The sequence below is a fragment of the Desmodus rotundus genome, chromosome 4, assembly GCF_022682495.2.
Source record: "Desmodus rotundus isolate HL8 chromosome 4, HLdesRot8A.1, whole genome shotgun sequence".
In the NCBI taxonomy this organism is placed as follows: domain Eukaryota; kingdom Metazoa; phylum Chordata; class Mammalia; order Chiroptera; family Phyllostomidae; genus Desmodus; species Desmodus rotundus.
The window spans coordinates 70,631,183-70,640,649 of NC_071390.1; the positions used below are offsets into that span (position 1 = coordinate 70,631,183).

The 9,467-nt window shown below is 40.8% G+C and overlaps 1 pseudogene; it reads left to right on the forward strand.

The window, feature by feature from the left end:
* The first annotated feature begins 347 nt into the window (after positions 1-347).
* LOC112305401 (THO complex subunit 3 pseudogene) lies at positions 348-1,346 on the forward strand (annotated as a pseudogene).
* Positions 1,347-9,467: the final 8,121 nt, after the last annotated feature.

A 9,467-nucleotide genomic window follows, 5' to 3' on the forward strand; every position in this document is an offset into this window, starting at 1 on the left:
GGCTGCCCTATAATCCATCTTTGTGTATCAGAGTTGGAACAGACCACATAACATGGTGGATGTGAAATGTTTGAAGTGGACAGGCCCACAAGGACACTATAGCCACATCTAGGAGTGTCTTCGACTGCTTATTTTTCTCAGGAATAGTAGGAGCCACAATTACACTAAACTGATATGGAAAGGATGTCATATCCTGCACAATATCATATAAAAATTATTATAGATAAATAATAATCACATATCACAACCATTAATAAAAGTAAAAATACCTGTAACTGATAATAATGAAAAAGATTGGGCTGGACTGGCTTGGGGTGGTGGTCTCTGCACAGGTGCAGGAGCTGGGCATGAGGGTGCCCACATTGGCCATGGGACCCTCAGCACTGAGCCAGGCTGATCCCGACTCCATGGCCCACTCATGCTCTTTGAGCAGTGGCCACATGCAGGAGCCTTCCTGGGACCACAGTAAGATATGCGAGCTCCCAGCACACTGCGCCAGGGTGCACTCAGTGTCATGGAGCTGCTAGGGGCATTGTGTGCCCTCCAGTTCTTTCCACAAGACTGTTAGCATCTTCTTGCTAGAGAAGGATTGGTTGGTCAAAAAAAAGTTATTATAGACATGGTGATGGCGTAGACCAGCTTTGTTAGCATCCAAGTAATCCTGACCTCTTTGTAACCACATCTGGGTTGTGAAGACTACCACACATAACACTACTGTGAACTTTACTAAAGGGGAGAACATTAATATTTGCTGGAGTCCAGATAGGCAGATCATTGCCGTAGCCAAAAAGAATAATGTAGTGACCTTTATTGATGACAATACGCACTGTTTGAAAGCAAAGGAGCAGTTCAAGTGTGAAGTCAATGAAATCTCCTGGAACAATGACAATAACATGTCCTTCCTGACAAATGGCAATAGCTGTATCAACATCCTCAGCTACCCAGAACTGAAGCTTGTGCAGTCCATCTGTCTCTACCCTTTTAACTGAACTTGTATCAAGTTTGACCCCATGAGGAAGTTCTTTGACACAGGAAGTGCAGATGCTTTCATCAGCCTCTGAGGTATGAATGAATTAGTGTCTGTTGCATGCTTTTCCAACCTGGATTGAGCTGTGAGAACCCTCTGTTTCAGCCATAATAGGAAAATGTTGGTGTCAACATCAGATGATCATTTTGTTGATATTGCTTAAGTAGAGACAGGAGACAGGTGATGATAGGTACAATGTGAGCTCCTGATCTTCACTGTGGCTTGGCACCCCAAAAGACCTCTATTGGCATTGGTCTGTGATGACAAAGATGGCAAGTATGGCAGTAGTTAAGAAGCAAGAACTCTGAAGCCCAAATAGCTAATGATTCCTGATCCTATGAGAGGATCTGATATACAAGGCCCAGGCCTTCTTTTTTTATAATTAGTTTAGTCTGTTCTCTTGGAGTTGTTGTGCACCCACAGTATTTGTAAATTGGTACAAGTTATAAAAGCCCTTTTTCAGACATCCCATTCCAGTTACCTTACTGTTAGTTATGTTAGCTGTTCCTTTTCTTGCCCCCCACATGAGGACTCTGCAGTGTGTGTGATGACACCAGCATACCCTGTCCACTGGGGATCTCCTGTCTTCCTGCTTTAGGGTATATGGTGGACATCATTGGACTTGCTTTTGCTTGGACAATACCTTGTTTGGAAGATAGGTAAAGAAGGATGAGTTGGGGATGGAGATTTTTTTATAATTAAAGAAATACATGCAATTTTGAGAAATGAATAGTATAACTGACTAAAAAGGATTGACTTTCTGATTGTTAATAATATTTATATTAATAAGTACTATCATGAGAAATGTCCCTTGGGAAGAAGTTGATTCTCTAGAGCTGTCTGCCCCAGAGTGGGGATAGAAGACAACACAATGAAAATGGGCAATAGAAAGACATGATTATCTGTGTAAAAGGGCAATAGAGGAGGCCCATAAGGTCTGCAACAGGGGTGAAAAACTCATTTTCACTGGGGTACACATCAGCCTCGTGATTGCCTTCAAAGGGCCAAATGTAATTTTAGAACTGTATAAATATAACTACTCCTTAACTAAGGGCAAGGAGCTCAGCACTTCTGCTAGGTAGAAGCAAGGTGCCAAGCCAGATAAAACAAGGTGGAGGGCCAGATTCGCCCACAGGCCTTGTGTTTGCCACCTGTGGTCTACAGGATTGTGACAAGGTGCAATCTGTCACTATTGCACTCTTAGCTATTCTTTCCCCTTTAAATTCTATTAGGTAAACCACAATAGCAGTAGCAACAGTGATAACTGATATAGGATATAAATGAGCCAATTGTATATAGAATTTCCTCACATTCAGTGTCTCTCTACATCATAACCCATGTGGTACATAGGACAGTGATCTAGAATGGAGAACTGAGATCCACACCTGTCCGACCCCTAATCTTATACTCATTTTCTCCTATAGGCCATTTGTAAGAGGAGCCCCACTGGTAGCTAATAAGAATGAGGCAGCAAATATGCCCTGGAAACCATAAGAGGTAGAGCAATGACACTGCAACTCTGCCCAGTGGTTGCTAAGCTGCTAGCAGAACTGCAAATACATCTGGGGAATGCTGGACCGGCTCTCCTTTCCTGGGGTCCTGTTGTTGCACAAAGAGGACCCAGTCACAATGTCAGGAAAGATGGATAACATCTCAACATTTAAAACAGACTTAAACAGCTTGTATAAAAAGCTGAGCTGTTGCTCAAAGTCAAAACTGTCAGGAATTTCCTTCTTCAGGACCTTCATCCTTATAAACCCATATATCAAAGAAAGAACATCTAACACTCTGTTGAGAGATGTATTTGTTGACAGATATCTGATCACAAACAGCAAAGTCCTGGCCATTCCAGAACTGAGTCCATAGATGTGCTTAGCTGCTGAGTTCCCTGTAAAGAAACCAAGGGATTTGTGTATTGGTGATAAGTAATTAGCAAAAATCCTGGAAGCTCCTAAAATGGCTGAAAAGGTGTGGGGAAGGCTGTGGGAGAATATGGAAGAAGGCCACTCTTCAAATAAGTGCAGGTCCTCTGGTTCAGACTTTGGGTGTGAGCACTTCTCTCAAACATTAGAACCTAATTTGGCAAATTATACACTTTACCTCTTAGCTTTTTTCTCAGAAATTAGAGGCCAGAGATGGAGTGAAGGAGCCGTGGTGACTTTCAGCTCCCTTCCTCACACTCTTAGAAGTTGGGTCCTAGGCACCCCTCTGTGTGTAAAAGTCCTGCACACCTCTTCTTACTCATCTCAAATCCCAGAATTATGTTGTTTCTTATTACTTTTGCTAAACAAGTTCTTCCTCTTACCAAATATAAGTGGGTTACTATTTTTTCAGCTTCTTTGGAGAAAAGAGACAAAGAAGTATCAAGAAACAATTATGTGGACCTTATGAAAATTTCAGTCACTTGGGGTTGGTCTCCCATTGAGTGCTTTCCACAAGCCTTGGTCACTTCCTCTTCTTCTTGTTTGCTTGCTTTCTTGTTTGTTTTAGGGGGAGTTGGTTTTTTTTTGTTTTGTTTTCTTCCTTGAGCCTTCTCCTTCCATTAGACCACTTTCTTCAAGAAAGCCCATCCAGGAGTGGAGTCGTGTGAGTTCTTCACATATTTTGGAGATCAGACCCTTGTCTGAGGTATCATTGGCAGATGTGTTTTCCCATACTGTTGGTTCTCTTTTCATTTTAATGCTGTTTTCTTTAGCCATGCAGAAGCTTTTTATTTTGATGAGGTCCCATTTGTTTATTCTTTCCTTTATGTCCCTTGCTCCAAAATATATAAAGAACTCACACGACTGCACTCCAGGAAGACAAACAACCCAATTAAAAAATGGCCAAAGGATTTGAACAGATACTTCTCCAAGGAAGACATACAGAGGGCCCAGAGACATATGAAAAGATGCTCAGCATCACTAGCCATCAGAGACATGCAAATTAAAACCACAATGAGGTAACACCTCACACCAGTCAGAGTTGCCAACATAAACAAATCAACAAACAAATGTTGGAGAGGATGCAGAGAAAAGGGAACCCTAGTGCACTGTTGGTAGGAATGCAGACTGGTGCAGCCACTGTGGAAAACATCATGAAATTTCCTCAGAAAACTAAAAATGGAACTGTCCTTTGACCCAGCAATTCCGCTACCAGGATTATACCCTAAGAACCCTGAAACATCAGTCCAAATGAACCTATGCACCCCAATGTTCATAGCAGCACAATTTCCAATAGCCAAGTACTGGAAGCAACCTAAGTGCCCATCAGCAAACGAGTGGATCCAAAAACTATGGTATATTTACACAATGGAATTCTATGCAGCAGAGAGAAAGAAGGAGCTTATACCCTTCGCAACAGCATGGATGGAGCTGGAGAGCATTATGCTAAGTGAAATAAGCCAGGCGGTGAGGGACAAATAGCATATGATCTCACCTTTAACTGGAACATAATCAATAGAAGAAAAAAGGAAACAAAATATAACCAGAGACATTGGAGTTAAGAACAATCTAACAATAGCCAGGGGGGAGTGGGGTGGGGACAGTGAGGAGAGGGGATTACATGAACTACTATAAAGGACACATGGACAAAATCAAGGGGGAGGGTGAAGGTGGGAGAGTGAGGTGGGTTCAGCTGGGGTGGGGCGGAGGGATGGGGAGAAAAGGCACTCAACTGTAATTGAATAACAATAAAAATTAAAATCAATAAATAAATAGGATGTGTCTAGAAAACAGGAAAGAAAAAAGGAAAGATGCAAATTAAAACCACAACAAGAGACCACTTCACACTGGTCAGAACAGCAGTCATAAAGAAATCAACAAACAAGTGTTTGAGAGGATGTGGAGAAAAGGGAACCCTAGTGAACTGTCGGTGAGAATGCAAACTGGTGCAGCCACTGTGGAAAACACTATGGAAGTTTCTCAGAAAATAAAAATGGAACTGCCTTTTGACCTGGCTATTCCACTTCTGGGAATAAATGCTAAAAACTCTGAAATACTAATCCAAAAGTACCTATCCTTCCCAATGTTCATAGTAGCACAATTAAAATAGCCAAGTGTTGGAAACAACCTGAGTGCTCGTCAGTAAATTACTGGATCAAATAACTATTGTACACTTACACAATGAAATACTATTTGGCAGAAAGAAAGAAGGAGCTTCTACCCTTTGCAACAGCATGGATGGAACTGAAGAGCATAATGCTAAGTGAAACAAACCTGGCGGTGAAAGACAAATACAATACAATCTCACCTTTATGCAGAACACAATCAACAAAACAAACAAGCAAGCAAAATAGAACCAGAAACATTGAAATTAAGAATACACCTGAGGGGACATGGGAGAGGATAATGGGAGGAAAATGGAGTGGGATTTGAGGAACATCTATAAAGGACATGTGGAGAAAACAAAATGGGAGTAAGATCAAGTGTGTTAAGTGTAGATGCCTGGGGTTGGGGTAAGTGGGGTAAAGTGAAGATCAGTGTACTTGAACAACAATAAAAAAAAGCTAAAAGAAAAAATGAAGGGTTAACAATAAGATCAAGAAATAAATCAAAATGTTTCTGGAAATAAGTAGAAATGAACTCACAAGAGCCCCAAACCATTGGGGCACTGTGAAGGTAGTCCTGAAAGGGAAGTTTATGGTGACACTGGACTACCTAAAAAAGATAGAAATATTTCAAATAAATGTAACCCAATATCTGCAAAGTCAAGAGGAACAACAAAACAAAGCCAGGGCACACAGAAGGAAGAAATCAGTGAAGATCAGACACAATTAAATGACAGAGATTAAAAGGAAAATGCAAAGGATCAATAAATCCAGTGTAAGATGTGACTGTAGGTCACATCTTATGACCTACAGTTATCAAATTAAATGAGAGATTCCACATAAACACACCTTTCCTGGCTCTTTCCTGCTAAGCCTCCCTCCCAATCCTGTTATGACTCTTAGCCCTGACATTTTTCTGAAAGTCTCCTCTGTCAAGGAATTGGTAGAGACAGTCTCTCTGTTGTATTGGCACAGAGGGAAATGTGGCCTTCCTTCTCAAGGCTAAAAACAATTGTGTCATTGCCTATAACCCTTGGCCAATCTGAAATCATTTCAACCAAAGAGAATGAATGGGCTTCTTAAGATTAGAGACAACGCTGCACAAGGGACCTACAGGTGTTCAAAAGCAGTAGTCAATCAGTGACTAAGATGTACCATCCAGTGGCTGTGCTGTTCTTAGCCCTGCTGTGGAATAGAGGATGAGTCACAGAGCAGCCTGTGCTTGGGAACCAGACAGATGTCCATCTGGAATCCAAATTAGCCTCTCACTGGATATTTTAATTCAGACAATAACCATTACTTCCTGGGCCTCTAGGCTTCCTCTTCACAAGGTACTCAGTAACTGTGTTTCACTGGTTTGCTGTGAGAATATGCACAAATCCTGAGCATTGAGTTCACATGTGGGGGCTCTGGTAAGGTTCCCTGTGAACCCCAAGTGTTACTTTGGTGCCTGAAGTGGATTGTTCCAAAATATCATATCTATGCTCAAAGCAGTTTATTCATCTCATCTTGTTCCAAAGGTCTTCATTTTTCTTTTTGGGTTTTCAATCTTGCTCTCCAGCCCTGAAAAGACTTTAGTCCCAGTCCATTTCCAAGTTCAGGGCTCTTGCATTTAGATCACATGGCAGCCACCTCCTAAGTCACTTCTTTTTTTTTTCCTTTTTATAATTAACTTTATTGAGGTATAATTAACATACAATGTATTTTTAAACATGCAGTTACATGAGTTGTTTTTTTTTACAAAAGTAAATCTGAAATTTTCTTTTTTTTAACACACTCTATAACCACAACTTTTATTCTTTTTTTAAAATTTTTATTCTTATTCAATTAGTTGTGTGCCTTTTCTCCCCATCCCTCCACCCCACCCCAGCTGAACCCACCTCCCTCCACCTCCACCCTCCCCCTTGATTTTGTCCATGTGTCCTTTATGAGTCACTTCTTAAGGCACCGTGGGAAAGAAAGCTCTGGCAAGGATGATCATAGCTGCCACATCGGTGCAGATTGAGGGAGAGCAGTTACAAGGTTCCACAGTTCTCTACTCATCTGAAAATGATGAATGATTTCCTGCCAAAGCTGAGCAAGTTGCTAATTAATGATCTGGTAATGGTATCAACTGTCCACTGCCAGACTCATTTGTCTTCCCTGTGTAGAAAGATTAAGAGCTGCAAAAATACAGTCTGGTGCTCTTTTGCATTCTGTGGTTTCTCATTTTCGGTTGTTGTAAGGTCTGCTGACATAGAGTATGTGCCAAGAGTGCAGAGTGAAGTGTAAGTGTGCTTTGTAGGAGTTCCCAGGGTTGTCTGAGTAAGAAAGGAGGGAAGAGGTAACATTGGTGAGCATCAATCATGGACCAGGATTGTACAAGGCATTTAACATTTCTTATTCCATTAAATCCTCAGGACATGCTTAAAAGAGAGATGAGGTGAGGGGGGATTACCCCTATTTGTAGATGAATAAACTGATTTTCAGAGGCCAAGTAATGAATTTAATTTCACATAGCTAGTAAATGGTTCATCTGAGAGCTCAACATGACCAGTTTCATTACAAAACAATTAGTTTTAACCTCTCTACTGGATGTTCTTAAAGAAATCCAGTATCTGCAGAATCTAAATAATATGTTGTTTGGAGATACATACATGTGTACAATTATGGGTATAGTAATATACACAAAATTCATATTTCATGGAAGAAAGAAATGGAATCTGGGAAGAACACAAAGACAACTTTTCAAATTGTGTGGTAACTTTATGATTGTTCATTTTCATATTGGGTTTCATCACTGATATATGTTACGTATATATCAACAGTGTATAAAAATCTAGCCTTTTTCCAAAACCAAACAGATGTTTTCATGGCCAATATTTTTCACTAAAAATAAGGTAAAGCTAAATCCATTCATCAAAATTATTGTGCAGAATATTATACTAGGTGCTATCAGAGATTAGAAATAAAAAGAAGTATAAAGTTCCTGTTTGGATTATACAGTAGGAAAAGAAAGCTAAGGTAAGCTGTGTGAAAAATACTCATCATTTTAGAGACTTTATTGAGGTCATCTGACCTTTGTTCTACTTTACAAGGATTTTTTTCTAGTCTAAAGAAAGGATTCTCAGAAGACTACAATTTCATCCCTGATCCTGGTGCTGCACTCTGGGGCCTGACTCCCACCAGCCATCAGTGCAGTTGCCTACCCACAGGAGAACTCTTGGAGCAAGACATTCTTGTCACCCAAGTTTGGGTGGGGTAAAGCCTGTGTCTCTCTCTGCTTCTTAATTCTTTTCACAAAGGAAAGGTAAACCTCATCTGGACAGACCCTTTCCATAGGTAAATGACAGACAGCCAAAGCCATTCACTCACACAGGGGGATAATTCACTGTTGCAGGTACAAATTTGGCATAAACTCCACTTTGGCTCTCATGCTAGAAGGGTGAATCCTTGGAGGCAGATACTTCCTATGGTGGCCACGCTAGAACCTTGCTCACAGGACAGGTACAAACATACGTAACTGAAGCAGTAATGGTTGCTTTCAGCACTTCTGCATCTTGTATATAACAAAACAAACAAGAAAGTAAAATACTACCAGAGACATTAAAATAAAGAATAATCTGAGAGTAACCAGTGAGGAGGAGGAGGAGGGATAATAGAAGTAAGGGGGGAGGGCATCAAGGACCATGTATGAAGGACAGATGGACAAAGCCAAAGGGGGCGGGTTTGAGGGTGGGAGGCAGGGATTGGTGGTGTGAAAATAGACACAAATGTACTTGAACAACAATAAAAAAAATTCAGTGCACACTCACCTGGGCCTGGGTTCTACAGACCATGACCACCTCTGCATTTTCATCAGGCCTATTTCCCTGTCCTCCACCATCACCCAGTGTCTCTCACATCACATCATTTCTTCCTCTAAACATAATAAGTGTTATCGCAGAAGCTAGGTCAAAGTGTCCATGGTTAAAGACCAACTAGCAGAAATGGATGTGGAGGACACCAAGTGCTTCCCACACTTCGCACAACTCAGATATATAATCCTCTTCTCACCTTAAACACACCCCTGATTGTATTTTTATTGGGAAAACTTTTCTAAAATAATGTTATAGTTGTTCAATTACAGTTGTCTGCTTTAACCCCCACCACTCCCCCCTTGCTTCCACCTTCTCCCTTGGCTTTGTCCATATGTCCTTTACACTACTTCCTAAAAACCTTTCCCCCTATTGTACCCTCCACTCTCCCATCAGGTTATTATTACATCGTTCTTAATTTCAGTGTCTTTGGTTATATTTTGTTTGCTTTTTACTTTTGTTGATTATTTTCCAGTTAAAGATGAGATGATATAGTATTTATTCCTCACCACCTAGTTTATTTCACTTAGCATAATGCTATCCAGTTCTATTCACGCTGTCGCAAAAGGTAGGAGCT